Genomic DNA, 19270 nt, shown 5'->3' with positions numbered 1-19270 from the left:
ACCAACTTCCCCAAGCACTTTGAAGAGATGGTAACCAGAATATTCAACGCTTCAAGCACTACAGGGAATGTGCACTTCTTTAAGGCTGTCCGGTCTGGATTCGTATCCATCTTCCAGATTGTCTTCACAGTCAATCCTTCTGTCATCCAGTCACTCTTTACAAGTATGTTTGGCAGCTTCCCTGTGACTTTGGCATTGCTTGTCAGGATACTGCTGCTGCTATTCCTGATATGCAGTTGTTGTGCCTTCTCAGCTAAACGGAGTGAAGGAGCTACTACCACCAGCCCAGCTATGCCTTGATCACATGGTACAGTTCTTTGGTGCTTTGTTGCTAGAGGACATGGAGCATGATTGGTCATTGTCATTCCGACCGATCCTATGGAGCATGCAGCATGTCTTCCATTGCACCTGGTACCTCCTTGAGTCTCTTCCTTCGGTGTGCCTTGCTGTTCTGCCGCTGCCTCCTGTGGATCGAGAACTGCTGGTGTTCCCAATGATGGGTCATCTACAGTCGTGCCCCATGAGACTGAGGCTGATTCGTGAGGCTACCTATGAGCCACCCCTTGTCAACTATCTGGCTCCTTCAGGCACTTTGGATGGTACTGCCCTTGTGGGTGATCCTGCGCTTGAGGCTGCTGCACACTACTGCTCCATGGAATCTTGTGACAATCCTGTCATTGATCTGAGATCTGACGATGTGGATTAATTCCTGGATGCCCTTCCTTTTGATGACATCGGAGACATTGTTAGATGAACTTGACCATTGGCTTTATTCTAACATTTCAAAATTATGCCAAAAATTGCCTTTGAAGTAGCTTTGGCCTGCTGTGCTTGTCATGGTCCATATTCTGTCTCTTTGTATGTTTTAGCTATTTTAACTAGTTTTTAATTTCTCTTTGTATGTTTTAGCTATTTTAAATAGTTTTTCTTTAGGTTTTAATAATCTTTTAGCTTGTTTTTTAACTCAGAGCATTTTAGCTTGGGTTTATGCACCATCTCTGGTGTCATACTTGTTCCGGCAATGGGGAGGGTGTAGTGAATCCTATTAAGTTTTATTAGGATCCAGGAGTTAGCTTAGCGTCCTAGCTTGCAGACATGAGCCCATCACCTAGTGACTTTTAACCTACTTAGCCTGCTCTGTTTTAGCACATTTATTTAATTATTTCTTCTAAGATGGCTGCTATGTTTATAGTTAGGAAGATGTTTTGATTTCACGTTATCAGTGCCACTCTGTGAAGGCGTCACTATCAGCATCAAAGACAAGTGATATATGTAGGTATTCACATCATGCCCCTTTCCCAATTACATGTGAAAGGAACATGATGTACTTTTGGAGGGAATTGTATATATAATTACCGCCCCAAGCATGCCTTTTTATCTATTGTTATGGAACATACCTGTGTCAGGGGTCCTACAAGATCTGTATAAATACATATCACGCAGACAAGGTTATCAGAAGGATTCCTACCAGATGCCATCAAAGCTATCTATGCTACACGTCGCCTTGATGCAGATCCAGCCTTCCTGTCCCCACAGTCTGATACTAGAAACCTCATTCCAAGGTAACAAGGGTTGGGGGGGGCTTCTCCTGGACATGGTACTGGCAGATTAGATTTAACACTCCTAGCTTTCTTTAGGTTAGAGATCAGGTTCTCTATCCTAGGGTGTTAGGACCTATTTCACATTTCATGTTGTTGCAAGATGGTTGGGGTATTTATATTCACAACTCTTGTTTTTACTATTCTGTTTCTTGCATTGTTCATTATCCTTTTCATTGCAGCTCATGCATTTTATAGTAGATTGCAGTCTTGTTAATAAAACCTATTGAAAACTTTACTGCATCCTCTTCATTGCCTGTGTGTGACTGAGACTTGTTGCTCATGTAAGAAAAGGGTAATCTCTGTTTAACCACAACTCCCCTGAGATGTCGCACTCTTGAGTCCCTGTGTAAAGGCTGCCAGAAATCACCTTTTACTATTTGTTTTTTTTGGTGAGGTACTGCTTGTGAGCCTGGAGGGTTGGGCTGACAGTTGTGACTTGTTGTAGGATTGGCCTAGTAGCCTACAAACAAAAGTGCTGTCATCACTAAACCAGCAGTCTTGCCTAGAGCAAGAGTCCAACTACGACAACACATGCGCAGAACTGTTGATAATGATACTGGCCATCTATAGGCACATCCACATCCAACACCAGCTGTTATGTATGCTCCCTCATCCCCCATGCTGCTGTAGTAGACAGATAGCATATCCCTAAGGTGGTATCCCCAAATATCACACGCTGTCTCCTGCACTTCTTTTTATGCAGAATAAAAGCACAGGTACAACCAACTCATGTTAGTTGTGTAATTGTACCACCCCTAAAGTCCTCCAAATACTGACAGAAAAAAAGAGATAATGGAAGAGATATCAAGAATGAAGAAGGCAGGGCAAAAGAGGTCTCACACAGAGTGCAAAAAAATGGGCATTACACTGAGGCATTTTTGGACGATCTTACCCAGCATCTGAATGTAGTAACTATTTACCTAACCCTCTACCCCCTGATTGTGCAAGCAGACCAGGTCTTAGCATTACGGGATCAGTATTTGCCCATGACAAATGGCATACTAGAGCCAAGTACACATGTAGAGCAATATCCTTATGAAATGGTACCAAGACAAACGGTCACCTAACATTTGATAGGATGATATGCCAGTGTCAAGAAATATGGGATGCAAACATACAGAGATACACATGGACAGGAATTACCATGCACCCTAGAATAGCAATGAAATAAACACCGTTTTCTCTTCGTTTCAGAGAAAAAGGGACAGTAAGGGAGGGGAGTAACGTCAATTGCAAGATCACCACCTACAATGTTGATATGCAGGGTGGCACCTAAGCCTGATGGATCGCAATGAGACTTCCCCCAAACTGGAATGGTCTCTGCTCCCTCGTGACTTTATATACCCCCTTCCTGGTGATACCAGGTGTGAACATCTCCCAGTTGCATGACCACCCCATAGGCTGTCTAACGGCCTTGCTTCATCAGCACCGGACAAAAAGAACTGCAAACTACTATGGTACTAGATTTTGGAAAGAAGTCCCACAGGAATATAGACTATTCAACAATGCCCAGCTCTTTTTTGGAAGCATTCTACCATTTGTTCAGGCAAAAGCAACTGCCTGCTGACTCCAAGTGAGGCACTGGGAGTTAATAAAGACAATCAGTGCAACTGAGAATTGATTCAATGCTATCAAGGAAGAACTCCGAGCACTTAGACTGATTGTAATGCAGCACAGATATGTATTGGGCTTAATGTCGGCTATGGAAGGAGGGGTGTATAAGAAGATTGGTTGGCCTGCTGTACTTATGTGCCGGCCAATGATGTGAACAATGGAACATTAACTAAGGTGATTCAGACATTGCATGACCTACACAAGAAAAATGGTTGATGAAGGGGGTACCCAGATGGTTGGTTCGAGTGCTGGTTTGAATGGGTACCGTCCTGGTTGTCGGAATTGTTTAAGGCCATGTTGCCCTTTATAGTGCTATTGCTCTTGACATATCTTATTTTTCAGGTAATAATAGCATGTTGTAAAAAAGGTGACAGCTCAAATGTGAGGAGGATTTTTCATTAGGAAAAAGGCTAAGGATGTCAAAGGTTAGAATAGTCAGCATAAGGCGATCCCTTAGTAGATGGGAAGGTGGTAAAGATAGTTGAAGAATCAACTAGAGGGGGGACTGAGGTAGGGAAATAATAGGAATATATTTTATAGAAATATATACAAATAAAAAATCCCAAACCTCAAAACAAACATTTCAGGTGAGGGATAGTTTTAAAAGCTATGTATATAGTGAACTTCTGCAGAACTATATAGGTCATAGTGCACATTAGTTGTAAGAAACACACCAAAAGGTTGACTGGAGAAATCGGTTTGCATCATCATTGAGCACAGGGTGTAAACAAGGGTGGATTCTGCCTTGGCGCAAGCCTTTTGAGAATCTGTTAATGTCAGATAGGCTGGGCTGGGCCCAAGGATGTCAAACAAGAGATAAGCCCTTGCTATGTAGAAAAGCAACAATGTTTTTTTAGGTTATCTCGCCCTTATTCTGAGAACTACAGAAAAAACTACAAGAGGGGGCTTTTGCTAAACATAGATGTAGGAGGCTGGCCTGGCTTATAGTGGGCACCTTGTGGTACTTACATCCTGTGCCAGGTCCAGTTATCCCTTATTAGTAGAATAGAGGTGTTTCTAGCAGCTTAGGCTGATAGAAGATAGCTATGGCAAAGCAGCTTAGGCTGAACTAGGAGACATGCAAAGCTCCTACTATACCACTTATATCATATAGCACAATATCATAAGAAAACACAATACTCAGAGTTACTAAAAATAAAGGTACTTTATTTTTATGACAATATGCCACAAGTATCTCAGTGAGTACCCTCAGTAAGAAGGTAAGTAATATACACAAGTTATATGTACACAAACCCAAAACAGGTAAGTAATAGTAGGAAAAGTAATGCAAACAGTGTAGAATTACAATAGGATGCAATAGGTGAACATAGGTCTAGGAGCAACACAAACCATATACTCCAAAAGTGGAATGCGAATCACGAATGGACCCCTGACCTATGGGAGCTTGTAGAGGGTCGCTGGGACTGTAAGAAAACAGTCAGGGTGTCCAAGATACCCCACCCCAAGACCCTGAAAAGTAGGAGTAAAGTACCCTTACTACCCTAATAGGACACAATAGTCGTGATAGGGGGATTCTGCTAGAACCACAAACACCAGCAAAGCACTGAAGACGGATTCCTGGACCTGAGGACCTGCAAGGCAAGGGGACCAAGTCCAAGAGTTGCGATAGTGTCCGGGGGGGGCAGGAGCCCAGGAAACCCCAGATGAAGGTGCAAGAAGGCTGCCTCTGGGTGGAAGAAGCCAAGGATTCTACAACAACGAAAAGGGCTAGGAACTTCTCCTTTGGACTGAAGATGTCCCACGGCAAGCTGGAGGTTCTGCGCAGAAATACTGCAAACATGCCTTGCTAGCTGCAAGGGTCGCGGTAGAGGTTTTTGGGGGCTGCTGGGGACCAGGAAGGACCAGGATGTTGCCCCTTGGAGGAGTTGACAGAGGGGGCGCTCAGCAACTCAGAGAGCCCCCACAGAAGCAGCCAGCACCCGCAGAAGTACCGGAGCAGGCACTTAGAAGATTTGTGAACCGGAGCTGGCTCAGAGTCGCAAAGGAGGGTCCCATGATGTCGGAGTCAAACTCAGAGGGTTGAGCACTGCAGGACGGAGTGCTGGGGACCCAGGCTAGGCTGTGCATGAAGGAATCCTTGAAGAAGTGCACAGAAGCCGGAGCAGCTGCAAATCACGCAATACACAGGTTTGCAGTCTAGCTTGGGGAGGCAAGGACTTACCTCCACCAAGCTTGGACTGAAGGATCACTGGACTGTGAGGGTCACTTGGATATAGCTCCTGTGTTCCAGGGACTACGCTCGTCAGAATGAGAGGGGACCCAGAGGACCGGTGAAGCAGTCTTTTGGTGCCTGCATTAGCAGGGGGAAGATTCCGTCTACCCACGGGAGATTTCTTCTTGGCTTCCTGTGCAGGGTGAAGGCAGACAGCCCCCAGAGCATGCACCACCAGGAAACAGTCGAGAAACCCGGCAAGATGAGGCGCTACAATGTTGCTGGTAGTCGTCTTGCTACTTTGTTGTGGTTTTGCAGGCGTCCTGGAGCAGTCAGCGGTCGATCCTTGGCAGAGGTCGAAGAGGGAAGTGCAGAGGAACTCTGGTGAGCTCTTGCATTCGTTATCTGAAGAATACCCCAGAGGAGAGACCCTAAATACCCAGAAAAGGAGGTTTGGCTACCAAGAAAGGAGGATTGGCTACCAAGAGAGGTAAGAGCCTATCAGAGGGGGTCTCTGACGTCACCTGCTGGTACTGGCCACTGAGAGCAGTCCAGTGTGCCCCCACCACCTCTGAATCCAAGATGGCAGAGGTCTAGACCACACTGGAGGAGCTCTGGGCACCTCCCCTGGGAGGTACTGGTCAAGGGAGTGGTCACTCCCCTTTCCTTTGTCCAGTTTCGCGCCAGAGCAGGGCTGGGGGATCCCTGGACCGGGTGTAGACTGGCTTATGCAGAGATGGGCACCATCTGTGCCCATCAAAGCATTTCCAGAGGCTGGGGGAGGCTCCTCCTCCCCAGCCCTTCACACCTATTTCCAAAGGGAGAGGGTGTAACACCCTCACTCAGAGGAAATCCTTTGTTCTGCCTTCCTGGGACGGGGCTGCCCAGACCCCAGGAGGGCAGAATCCTGTCTGAGGGGTTGGCAGCAGCTGCAGTGGAAACCCCGGAAAGGCAGTTTGCCAGTACCCGGATTCTGTGCTAGAGACCCAGGGGATCATGGAATTGTCACCCCAATACCAGAATGGTATTGGGGTGACAATTCCATGATCTTAGACATGTTACATGGCCATGTTCAGAGTTACTATGGTGACGCTACACATAGGTAGTGACCTATGTGCAGTGCACGCGTGTAATGGTGTCCCCGCACTCTCAACGTTCGGGGAATTTGCCCTGAACGATGTGGGGGTACCTTGGCTAGTGCCAGGGTGCCCACACACTAAGTAACTTGGCACCTAACCTTCACCAAGTGAGGGTTAGACATATAGGTGACTTATAAGTTACTTATGTGCAGTGAAATATGGCTGTAAAATAACGTGGACGTTATTTCACTCAGGCTGCAGTGTCAGTCCTGTGTAAGAATTGTCTGAGCTCCTTATGGGTGGCAAAAGAAATGCTGCAGCCCATAGGGATCTCCTGGAACCCCAATACCCTGGGTACCTAGGTACCGAATGCAAGGGAATTATATGGGTGTACCAGCGGGTCAAGGAGAATTGGTAAAATTAGTCACTAGCCTGCAGTGACAAATTTAGAAAGCAGAGAGAGCATAAACACTGAGGTTCTGGTTAGCAGAGCCTCAGTGAGACAGTTAGGCATCACACAGGGAACGAATACATATAGGCCACAAACTTATGAGCACTGGGGTCCTGGCTAGCAAGGTCCCAGTGACACATAACAAACATACTGAAAACATAGGGTTTTCACTATGAGCACTGGGCCCCGGCTAGCAGGATCCCAGTGAGACAGTAAAAACACCCTGACATATACTCACAAACAGGCCAAAAGTGGGGGTAACAAGGCTAGAAAGAGGCTACCTTCCTACAATAAACAGTACACAATTCTTGGAAACGTACGTATGTTGACAATATCTTTTCTGCCCAGCTTGCTATTTACCTCATATAGGAATTTGTAACTCATGTTTTTGAATCTTTTACAGCACATACACCACTACTTCTAATCCACAACTTTTGGACTTCAGAAATTGGTCTCTTTTCAAGACTGTCTGGTGTTCCCAATTGATTAAACCATATTATTGTGTAAAACTGCTCTGTCTTACTGTATTGATGGTTTTCCTTCAACACTCATACCGCCTCCCTCCCACCCCAATTTTATTGACTAAGCTCCGCCCCTGTCAGTATCCTGCCTGCAGAATCCATTGTACATTGCCTGTAGCTGGGTCCAGTGGGCAGTAAGTACGGTCTCCAGACACAACCTGTGGCAAATACCTATCCATGCAGTACTGATTAGGTACTGGGGCAGGACATAGCTAATAGTTCTTTCTCCATGTGAGACCCAACATTACTAAGATGTTACTTTTTAGTCCTGCCAAAATTAGACAGATGTTAATGTCTAAAACAACGGATGTTACAAACCCCCCTCATTTCATTTTGCCTGCTCACCCTTGCACCTTAATGGCCCACCTGTTCTTCTTCATGGTTCTCCCAGATCTAGAATCCTGGACCAGGGTCTATTTTACACCCATACGAGACTGCTGTGTCACGTAGCCCTGACAAACGTTGATCAGATCCTCTATACTCCTTACTCCCGATTGCTTCTTCTTTGTTACACTGTCAAAGAATGAGATGAGGAAAGGGGTGAGGAAGTAATCTCTTCAACAATGTTCTGAATAAATTATAGGGTATTTTTCAGCTATTCGAGCCTTAGTTTGCTGTATAACGGACATGAACACGTGATTATAATTATTTTTCATACTTGGGTAGATTATATCTACTTTAACGTCAAAATTAGTACTTAGGTATAAGCAGCCCAAGTGTCCCACTGGCAATCAGGGGCTGTTGGTATACCCTTTAGTTAGAGTTTCCCACATGGAGGTGCACACCCTATCAGTGCTCCGTCTGCTGCACGGGGTCTTGGCGAGCGCCCTCACCCTTGGACCGTGCACACTGTAGGATGGGATATCCCTGACAGTCAGAGAAACGAAACCATCTTCTGCTTTGACGCGTTTGAAAGGAATCGAAACTGTTCTTCTTCTGCCCAGTACGCTGCGTGACGTCACCGGGGAGGGCTAGGCCTCCTCTGCCCCGCCCCTACCTCTGTTAGTCTCCGAGGCAGCCCCCAGAGTCAGGAGCGGAGATCTGGCAAGGGAAGGTGACGACGTTTACTGAGGAGCAGGTGAGCCATTGACGAGGGCGTCCGAAATGTTTTTATATAATTTTATGTGTGCTATGCTGGAACCAGAAATACAGAATTGGAAAAGGAGCACCCCATGGATGGGCAAAGCGTTCATGGTGCAGAAATTGAGATGGCACTGCCTGGCCATTTATAAAGATGTGATTTACGTATCGTGTGGGTGGACCAGAAGTTATATTTGTGATCATATTTGGTATGCCGTATTAATGTCCTATATACCGTATAAAATGAATCTTAGCCTTAATTTCAAAGAGAAATTCACCACATCCGCTTTGAAAAGTTGGTGCTTAATCCATGGGCTTGCTTATAGTAATGGGCACGGGCGCGGCGTTTGCTTCATCGTCTCTAGTGGCGTAACGCAAAATGATGGGTTGGGTATCTTCTTGCAGAATATGATGAGGGCCCGCTAAAGTTACCATATTTCACAAATATTCACTGCCTTTGGTCTGAATGAGACCCCCAAAAGCGTTGGGGCCCCTTGCGCCGTAAAGGCTGCTGGGGCCAACGTTACGCTCTTCATAGTCTACCCCGCCCCCCCGACTCTTGTGTTTCGCACCTTACTTATTCGCCGAGAATATCTGTACAAAGTCTATCCTCTTATTACTTCCTTCTGCCTGTGTTTTGCAGACATGCGCTTTCTGTCTATCCAGTGTTTTCACGCTTAACTTGTTGATTGAAACTAGGGTAAAGTCAGACTTTAAGAGCGGGATCCCTATTAAGGTGATTGGAGAATGAACAACTTTTTGGAGGGTGATACAGTTTTGAAAAGAGGGCGACCAATCCAAGTCTAAGTTAAAGTGATATGTTCCAGATTCATTTTAGGGCATGGGCCGCCACCTTCCAAGGGGGGCCCTCATATGTTGTCCGGATCACTTTTTAAAAAAAATCAAGGGTATTTTAAAACATTTGGCTGACTGGGCTGGCCATGTGCACAAGTGTAGTCAGAGCAATCCGAGAGATTTTATGGCATTGGCAAAGTGGGGGGGCCTGGAAGTCTCGGGCTCCTTCTCTCAACTGTGTGTCTGAGATGACTATGTTATACTGACAGCCCTGCCCTGATAACCTCAAAAGCCGTGCTAGCGCGTCTAGTCCTTAATAAGTAAATTTATAAAAGAACGCGTATAGGTTGATGAACCTTTTGATTCGCATGGAGTATCCTAGTTACGGTGTAACCAATGTCTCTCAATACACAAATCAATAACCTTTAAGCAAATCATTAATCAGCAGTTAATAGCATCCCACCATGACATTTCAGTCATGAATAACCACAACTCAATATACGTTTTAGCAATTTTTATTTCCCTGTTAGTTACAATACTAAATCATGGGATTAATTCAAACTTTATTAAAAGCAAATCAAGATTAATTCATTAGCGACCACCAATAACATAATCTAATCAAAACTTCAGACAAAATACATTCTAAAGCATCAGCATATGCCAGCGTATGAATCAAAGATGAATACGTCGGCATGAGTAGCAGAGTTCAGCAAATCAGTCTGTTGTTCATTTGTCACTGTATGTGTCAATGAATTAGAATAGGAACCTCATCTAAACCAGATTAGCATAAGCATGTGGATCTTCATGCGAAAACAGTTTAGAACACAAATTTGGAAAAAACATCTAGCTAAGAGAAAAACTATTTAGACAGCGCAGTTGGTATCTAGAAAGAAAAGGCACAAAAGTAATTCAGTCACATTGTCATAGCTACCTATCCACGGTATGGATCAGCAACAAAGTCAGTCTTCGTCTTCAGGTCATCAATCGATCAGCATCACATCAGGCTCTCAAGAGCATGAGCCCAATGACAGAATCTCGAATCTCTTCTCCTCAATATTGCATCAATTTCGGAATAAGGTCTCTCCCCGGACATCTGCACCTAACATCTGAGTTCTCTCCTTCTGTCACGTCATTATGTCAAAATCACCCAGACTATCCCCTAATTCCTAATTGGTCAATTAATCACACGATTTTCCTTTGCCCAATACATTTCCCAATTCAAATCTCTGAATTCTAATATTACACAGTTCTCAGGTTGTTGATTGGTTCGCTGTATGATGTTCTCATCATCCAGCTCGTCAGGTATCGAAAATGTTGCATCTTCTTCTCCAGTCAGTGTCTCCATTGTTCAAGTTCTGGGAAAGTACACTCTGAATGCTTTACACTGATACAAATTTTGATTCCCTCATCTCCTGTCCATCGGTTCACGCATAGGATTCAAGTTGAGCAGATTTTATTAAACAATGAGCAGTTCACGGTCAGTTCAGCACATCAGCACTTCTACATTGAACGTTAAAATTCATATTCTGCACAAGGCCTGGCAAAAACTAGGCCACAAATTTGGCTAATGCCTCAAAAAAGGGGTGTTAGATTAGGGTTAAGTGGGCGCTCAGGGTCCCCTATCAAGCAGTATAAATTAAAGAATGAGAGGTGCCAGCACCAGGGAAACACCCAATCCATAAGGTCAAAAAACCCGACAGATAGGAACAGCAATGTGTGGCAACTCTCCCATTCAAAAAAGATATCAACAAGCAATTATTGAAGACAAGACAGTCCACATTTAATAAGGTTCACATATTAAGCAAGTGTCTTACCGTAATAGTACAAGTGTGGATCAACATTTTAAATACAGCCCAATGAAATTGCATAGAACTAAGAACAAATAATAACTAAGAGTCTTTCCATAGTGTTGTCATATGTACAATGATACAAATATTGCGACTCGATGACAATTATTCCAGCCCAATTCCAGCCATTTTTCAGCCAACACGTGTTTCGTCAAGGGAAATCTCCTTTTGAATTCCCTAACGACTTCTTCAGGGCTATAATTTACAAATGTAAAGTAGAAAATACATTTGACCTGTTTAAGTTTGTTCGCAAACTCAAGTTATTAAAGTATTTTTTTCTACATCCAGTGGAGAGCCCCACACCAAATAGGGCCACATCTCCCTTGAGTAATTTATCCATTGAAGAGGTACACGACACAGCTTTGATCTTGTCTCTAGCTGAAAGAGATCAAGATCCAGAGACTTTATCAAATGTGTTACAAAACTTGGAGATTGATCCTTACAGAAGTACCTCGAGTGGTTTAAAGAATAAATCAGTTTGGACACCAAGGTGTTGGAGTTTAAACTGTTTTGACAGATGTTTTGAGCTGGTTTGCCAAGAGTATGACAAATACCTTACTAAAAACAATTATAGGCATTTTTCTAAGAATTTGAATTCAGAGGAAACAAATGCACTCAGAGTACTCAAACAAGAAAATGAAATCATCATTAGACAAGCAGATAAAGGAGGAAACGTGGTTCTAATGAATAGGAGTGACTATGATAGTGAGGTTCTATCACAACTACAGGATACAACATGCTATGAGAAAGTTCAGGGCAACCCAATACCTAACCTTACGTGTGCAATCAATTGCAGGTTACGTGCCTGGTTGGACAAGGGTTTACTTAATAAGGATGAATATCTCTATTTAAAGGTGGAACAACCTAGATATCCATGTTTGTATACTTTACCCAAGATACACAGGGTCTACCTTTTCCACCTGGCAGACCAATTGTGTCAGGTATTTCAGGTCCTACTGAGAGACTTTCAGAGTTTGTGGGCTGCTTCCTGCAACCGATTGTGTACAATCTACCCTCATTCATAAAGGATACCAAACATATTTTGAGCTTATTGAATGATGTTGAGTGGGACAATAATATGCTGTTAGTGACATTGGATGTGGTTTCCTTATATACGTGTATTAATCATGAATTAGGACAAGAAGCCGTCAGGTTTTTTCTTAATAAAAGATCAGCTAGTCTCTGGGCGCATACGGCCATGCTAATGGAAATGATCAATATTATTCTCACTAACAATTACTTCCTGTTCAATAATGCCTGGTTCTTACAGAAGCGAGGTGTGGCCATGGGTTCTAAGTTCTCCCCCTCCTATGCAAATCTGTTCATGGGATGGTTTGAGCATAAGTGGGTCTGGGGTCCTTTATCTGCCCAGTGGCAGACATATATCTTGTTCTGGGGACGGTACATAGATGATTGCTTTTTAATCTGGACTGGTGGAGAGCAAAAACTGGTGGAATTCTGTAGTTTCTTCAATTCTAATACCATGAATGTTAGATTTACTTATCAATATAGTGCAGTAAAAATTGAATTTTTGGACGTGGAGATTTTTGTCACGGATAATAAGATCCAGAGTAAACTTTTTCGCAAGTCTACGGCTTGCAACGCCATTTTACATGCGAGCAGCTCACATCCTAGACACCAAATTGCTTCCATTCCCTTTGGTGAGAGCAAGACGTTACTGTAGCCGGGACGAAGATTTCCGACAACAGGTTGATGATATGGGTAGAAGATTTGTCACACGTGGTTACTCTAATAAGTTAGTGAGGAGAGCTCAATCTAGAGCCTTACGTCTCACCATAGGGGAGACGTTGAAAACCAAAGAACGTAAAGTGATTTCGGACGGGTCGCATAAGATAAGGTTCATAACCGACTATAATGATGCATCTCTGATTCTTGAGAAATGTATGAGGAAACCCTGGAATATACTATTACAGGATGAGTCTGTAAGAGACTTATTTCCGGTTAGATTTTCAACAACTTATCGACGAGGTAGAAACCTAAAGAGTATTTTATGTCCTAGTTTATCTACCAGCTTAACCAGAAAAACATGGCTCTCTTAAAAAATTACCGGTTTCTTTAAATGTGGTTGCTGTGGGGTATGCCGTTGGGCCTACCATAATATTGGTGAATTCTCAGAGGGAGGCAGAAAATTCATCATTAGCACTTTGATCAATTGTAATACCACTTATGTTGTTTATATCATACGCTGCAGATGTCTTAAGATTTATGTGGGAAGCACAATACTTCAACTTAAGATCAGAATTGGGGAACATGTTCGAGCATTGAACAATAATGATGTCACATATCCCTTGGTAGCACATATTATGGACTGTGTTTCACAAACCTCGCATAGAAGTTTTGAATTTTTTGGAATAGAACATATCCCTAAGGACCCAAGGGGTGGAAACAGAGAACTAGCTTTACGCAAGAAAGAAGCTCTCTGGATCATGAGACTAAGGGCTGTCGAGTCAGGCCTCAATTCCGACAGGGAATTAGAGTTCTTCTTGGGGGACTAATATGTACATAATCAATATCCGTATGCGGGTGTTTTCTTTCCTAATACCATAATCTGTTGATTGATAATTTTATTTTGTACCATGAGAACCTCTTTGTATGCAATCATGAACTTGGGGATTTTGATAAGTCAAATGTTCACAATATCATTAAGTCCTTGTTGTAATTTTTAGTACTAAGTCATTTGGTTGATTGACAATCTTATTTTGTACCATGAAAACCTTTTTGTATATAATCATAAAATTGGGGATTTTGATATTTTAATGCTCAACAATATCATTGGGTCCCTGTTGTAATTTTTAATACTATGTTACTTTGTTTATTGACAATCTTATTTTGTACCATGAAAACCTCTTTGTGTGCAATCATTAACTTGGGGATTTTGATATGTGAATGTTCAACAATGTCATTGGGTCCCTGTTGTAATTTTTAAGCACTATGTCAGACTTTGTGTTAACTCCTTCTGACCTAGGAGGGATTCTCATTGTTCAACTAAAAGCCAATATTCTCCAATTTGTCATCAATTAATACACATTTCCTCTTTGTATGGGTTTGTTTCCTTAATTGCAACTTGTATCTATTTTAGACATTATACTTGTCCCATTCCACTTCAATAACCGTTTTTTTAGGTGTCTAGTCTTAAGATTCTGATGTATTGATAAGGAGAGAATTTTGACTTTTATTTACCGTGCACGCTTAATTAATTCAGTCGTCTCTGCAAGCAATTTGATCTCCGTCATTCACAGAACCTGTTTTCAGTTCACACGGATTTCTCGGCTAGTCCTGTTTCTGTTTCACGTCTTTTGACACCTTGACGCGTCTTGACACGGCTGTCCCGGAAGTATATGTACTTCCGGGATTCGATTGCAGGCTTTGGAGGAGACGCGCACTCGCGTCAAGGCTATGCTGCATTTTTATTCGATTTCAACGCTGATGCGGCAATTCAAATATTCGTAGGTGAGTTTGGAGTGCTCGATCTAATCACTTTCTGCTATGACTATGCACATACATCAGCGTGTAACAGTACGCTATTTTTGATAATACTCGGCATTTAGAAGTTTATTTCCTTTTAATTTCTTTTGCGGCCTTATTAGAAGACGGATTAAAATGATATAGGACGAAAGGTATTTTATTTGAGTTTTTGTGGCAATTTCATTTTTGTTTCTTTAAGATTTGAGTTATATGGCTTACATAGTAGGTATTTAACTACAATGGGTCACTTGGCCTTTCTTTTGTCCTTTTCTTTTTATTGTCCTTTTTGTCAGTTGACCTGCACATTACCCGTAACTTTAATGACGTCTGACTAAGGTTGTAATTTTGGAGATTGGCCAAAACATAAGGTATTTGTTGAGATTCCTTGTCTTCCATTTTGAAGTAAAATTTCTAGATTAGGAGAGGTGTTTTTCTCGTTGTCACTGTGGTTTTTTCCTTGGTGTGAGTACACACAACGCTTTGGTGGTGGAAGACATAATGAGCACTTTGGCAAATTTTGACTTGTGTGTTGCATGCCTTTAATCACTATTGTGTGCAGATGTTTATCCTAGCCTCTCTGGCAGTGACAGTGGTGTTTTTCGGGTTCCCTTTTCACTTTTTGAAATATCAAAGTTGGAGCATTTTGGTTCTTATTTTCTACTTTACATTTGTAAATTATAGCCCTGAAGAAGTCGTTCGGGAATTCAAAAGGAGATTTCCCATGACGAAACACGTGTTGGCTGAAAAATGGCTGGAATTGGGCTGGAATAATTGTCATCGAGTGGCAATATTTGTATCATTGTACATATGACAACACTATGGAAAGACTCTTAGTTATTATTTGTTCTTAGTTCTATGCAATTTCATTGGGCTGTATTTAAAATGTTGAGCCACACTTGTACTATTACGGTCAGACACTTGCTTAATATGTGAACCTTATTAAATGTGGACTGTCTTGTCTTCAATAATTGCTTGTTGATATCTTTTTTGAATGGGAGAGTTGCCACACATTGCTGTTCCACAAATTTGGCTAAGTTAATGCCAAACATACGTTATATCTCTCAATATGACATATTACTACATAATTATTATACATTTTCAATATTCACATGATTTAGTCACTTTTTAAAATATAATTCGTGAATCTTGGTAGTCACTCTTCGAGGGCACATTTTCAAACGTGCAAATAATTTTTCTACATTAATCATTTTCTACATTTTTCATTATTCGAAATACATAAACATTCCTTAATAATTTCTAATTAATATATTTGGGTTAACAGCCGGTAATTGTTAATTGTTTAAATACCATTTTCATTTAGTTATTTTTGGTAAGGAGGAGAATGGGGTGGTATGTGGGAATCTGTACACAAATTTTGCAGATACATTTGGTAATAATAGTTTTTAACCCTTTGCAATATCTATAAGAAGTTTAGTTTACACCAGAGTCGGCGTTACTTCTAACGTAGGAGTCAAATAATGGATAGAGGGCGATGCAAAAGCAGTTAAATGTCAGCGCCCTTTTCGACATTGTGTCACACAACCTTCAGCTTGAAAGATTGTGGAGATGCGGTGTCGGGGACACAGCCCTGTAGTGGTTAGCTTCTTTTCTGCATGACTGTTCCTTTCAGGTGTCGTTAAAACCTTTCCAACCTCAGTTTTTCCCACTACAGCAGGGTGTGCCTCGGGGCTCTTCTTTGAGCCCTATGCTATTCAGTCTGAATATGCACCCCCTGGCGGACATTGTCGAGCGTTACGAATTTAACATAATTTCGTCTGCCGATGATACACAGTTGGTTATCACCCTGTCACAGAGGAAAACTAACACTGCTGTACTGCTACAGGCCTATTTTAGGTGGCACAGTGGACGGACCTCAACTGTCTCAAATTAAATGCTGGAAAAACTGAGCTCCTTATTTTGGAACCAGCCATCAATCTGGTCCTTTGCATGGTGGCCAGACGTGCTCGGTCCTTTGCCTCCTCCTAAGCCAGAAGTCAAGGATCTGGGTATATGGTTTGACGCCAAGTTTTCTTTTGATAGTCAGATCACAGCCTTAGCAGGCAAGTGCTTTGGGATTTTGAAAACCCTTAGTAAGATTTTTGGACTTCTCCCTGAAGCTGCCAGAAAGACAGTAGTTCAGGCCTTGGTTGTTTAAAGGCTGGACTTTTGTTGTGTCCTTTACATGGGATTTACGCTGTCTCAGTTGATGAAACTTCAGCGTGTACAGAACTCAGAAGATCTTCTGCTATGAAACTTCCCCAGGCGGTCTTCCAAGGGATCTGCTTGTTCAAAATCGCACTGGCTACCACTTGAGAAACTACTTACTTTTAAAGCCATGTGCTACTGTCATAGGATTCTCAGGAACGAGGGCCCTGCTACCTGCACCCATTTTTTAAGCCATATGTTCCTACTAGAAGGTTAAGATCTTCTGAGGCTTTGCTAGCATTTGTTCCTCCTGCAAAAAAGGTGCAGATTGGAGGATGCCCCTTTAGCTTCTTAGCAGCCAAGTGATAGAACTCACTGCCTCTTCAAATTAGATGGGAACCTTCAGAATTATTGTTCCCGTAAAAAGCTAAAAAGTTGGTTGTCTCGGTCATCATAATGGTGCCATGTTTATCTATATGTCATCGAGTCGGGCTCTGCGTCCCTTTACTTACAGCTAGGACACTTCAGCTGGAAGTAACTATGCACTTTATTAGTGATTTTATTATTATTATTACCACTACTTCACTTAGGAGTTATGGAAAACGGTCATTTAGATTATTTGTAATAATAACATTAAGTCGCACATTATTGAAAACACATTTTGCTATACAGCCTTTGGTATGTGTATTATTATTATAAATACAGTTACAGCACGGTCCAGTATGTGGCACGTCTATATTTTATTGTATTCTCACCTACTTTATGCATTGGCAAAGTTTACCATTAATAAGTTGACATACAATCCCTCTCGTCATGAGAGCTTCCTAAGCAAGAACATTTTTAGAGCATCTTTTTCTACACATTAAATTTTTTGGTAGTGTATTCCGACAAAGAAAAGACAAACACATTCAATAGTGTATAGTCCTCATTCCACTTACAAGTGCAGTGCACAGCACTGTCACTTTGTGTAAGGGAATCTCACATGGTGTCTGTCCATGTGTGGAATCCGCTGGGTATGTCAAGGTAGCTTTCAGCGCTGCTGTCAGTGCTGTACCAAGTCTGTATGTGAGTGAGGTTTGTATCTGATGCTCCCTGTTCTTGTGAAGGATGCTTGAACTCCTGGTGCATCTAACTTGTGTCAAGGATATTTTCTTTGTTGTTGCTCGCAATGGACAGTTGTGTGTGTGAATGGACCTATTAAACTTGCTTTCTGTGCTTGTCAATTTCTGTATTTGAGAGAAGCTTACTGTGGTGATTCTTGTTGTTTTTGTGGTAATGGGCTAACATTACACTACTGCTGCCTGGGGAGTGAAAGAGATGCTCGCTTTACTGTTGTCTGCACCGTGTCTGTTCTGTTTTTGATAGAAGTCTGCACTGCTGCACATCTTTAGTGTGTTGTTTTACATAAAAAGGATGTGTCCAGTATTCCATCTGTACTATAATGTCTCAGTGCCAGATGCATATACCTCTTATAAAAGTAACTTGAGATATAGTGGTCATCAATTATGATTCTATTTCAGTTATTTTTGGGTGTTATTATAAGGATCCATTAGTTGTTAAACATTTTTGTAGACTTTATAAGTTTGACTTTCACAGTAGTGTGCATAATCCAGTCTTCATTGAGAGTAAGTTGTGTACAAGTGAGTGTATTTATCTTCCAGCCAGCCTGTCTAGATATTTTCCATATTAGTAAATTAAAAGGATAGCTTCTTTGTTGTTGGAAACAAGAGCCTGAAGTATCTGTGCAAGCTGAGTACAAGCTTTCCTGGCAAATGCCACTCCTCTAAGATATGTATAAACAAAAGTATAAATGTTCTGTCTGATGCCAGAGCATGTGATATGTGTTGCACCTTGAGATTGAAACTTGTCAGACATTTGCACCTTAAGGTATACCTTTATTAATGTACAAAGCCTCAGCCTGTCAGATATACGTGACATAATGTATTTCTGCCCGAGGCCCTAACCTGTATCATTTATGTAACCTAAGATATTGGTTACCTGCTTGATGTCCGAGTGTGTAGGATTTCTATAATAGGGGGCCTGAGCCTATAGTCTCTGGGTAACATGATGCACAGTTTTGCTTTCAAACGTTTGAGCATGTAAGGTAGATGTAATCCAAGAGTAGCCTTGCTTTCAGAACCTTATTTAGAGTTTTATGGATGGGATACTCCATATCAAATGTGGCAATTATCCCCATGTCATATTACAGGTGCCATGCACTATAATGACTTTGTAATACGGCATATGAGATATCCACCACATTTGCCATGGAGTAGCCTGCCTGCCAAACTTTAAATAAGGCCTTATGTCTGTAACATATATGTCATTTGAGGAATGGTGTTGCTGTCATAAATATAGGTGACAGAATTGCTGTCTGATGCTTGAGTCCGTTGGACTTGTGTGGAATAGATGAGATGGTAACATTCTGACCTATGGCTACCTCAAAATGTTGTAGCATGTCTGAATGTTAACAAAATG

General features: G+C 42.1%; 1 protein-coding gene across 3 annotated transcripts in view; it reads left to right on the top strand.

Annotated features, from left to right (window-relative positions):
- The first annotated feature begins 8421 nt into the window (after nt 1-8421).
- The window catches only part of LOC138280126 (NFX1-type zinc finger-containing protein 1-like), a 1298750-nt gene continuing 1287901 nt past the window's right edge, over nt 8422-19270 (top strand). The window contains exon 1 of one of the 3 annotated variants that reach the window (XM_069219456.1): nt 8422-8517. The gene's annotated coding sequence lies outside the window, so the exon portion shown is untranslated. The remainder of the gene's footprint in view (nt 8518-19270) is intronic. The other 2 variants (XM_069219457.1, XM_069219458.1) reach the window with 2 other exon arrangements.

Source organism: Pleurodeles waltl, chromosome 2_2, assembly GCF_031143425.1.
Source record: "Pleurodeles waltl isolate 20211129_DDA chromosome 2_2, aPleWal1.hap1.20221129, whole genome shotgun sequence".
NCBI classification, from domain to species: domain Eukaryota; kingdom Metazoa; phylum Chordata; class Amphibia; order Caudata; family Salamandridae; genus Pleurodeles; species Pleurodeles waltl.
This window is presented reverse-complemented; position numbering and strand designations above follow the sequence as displayed.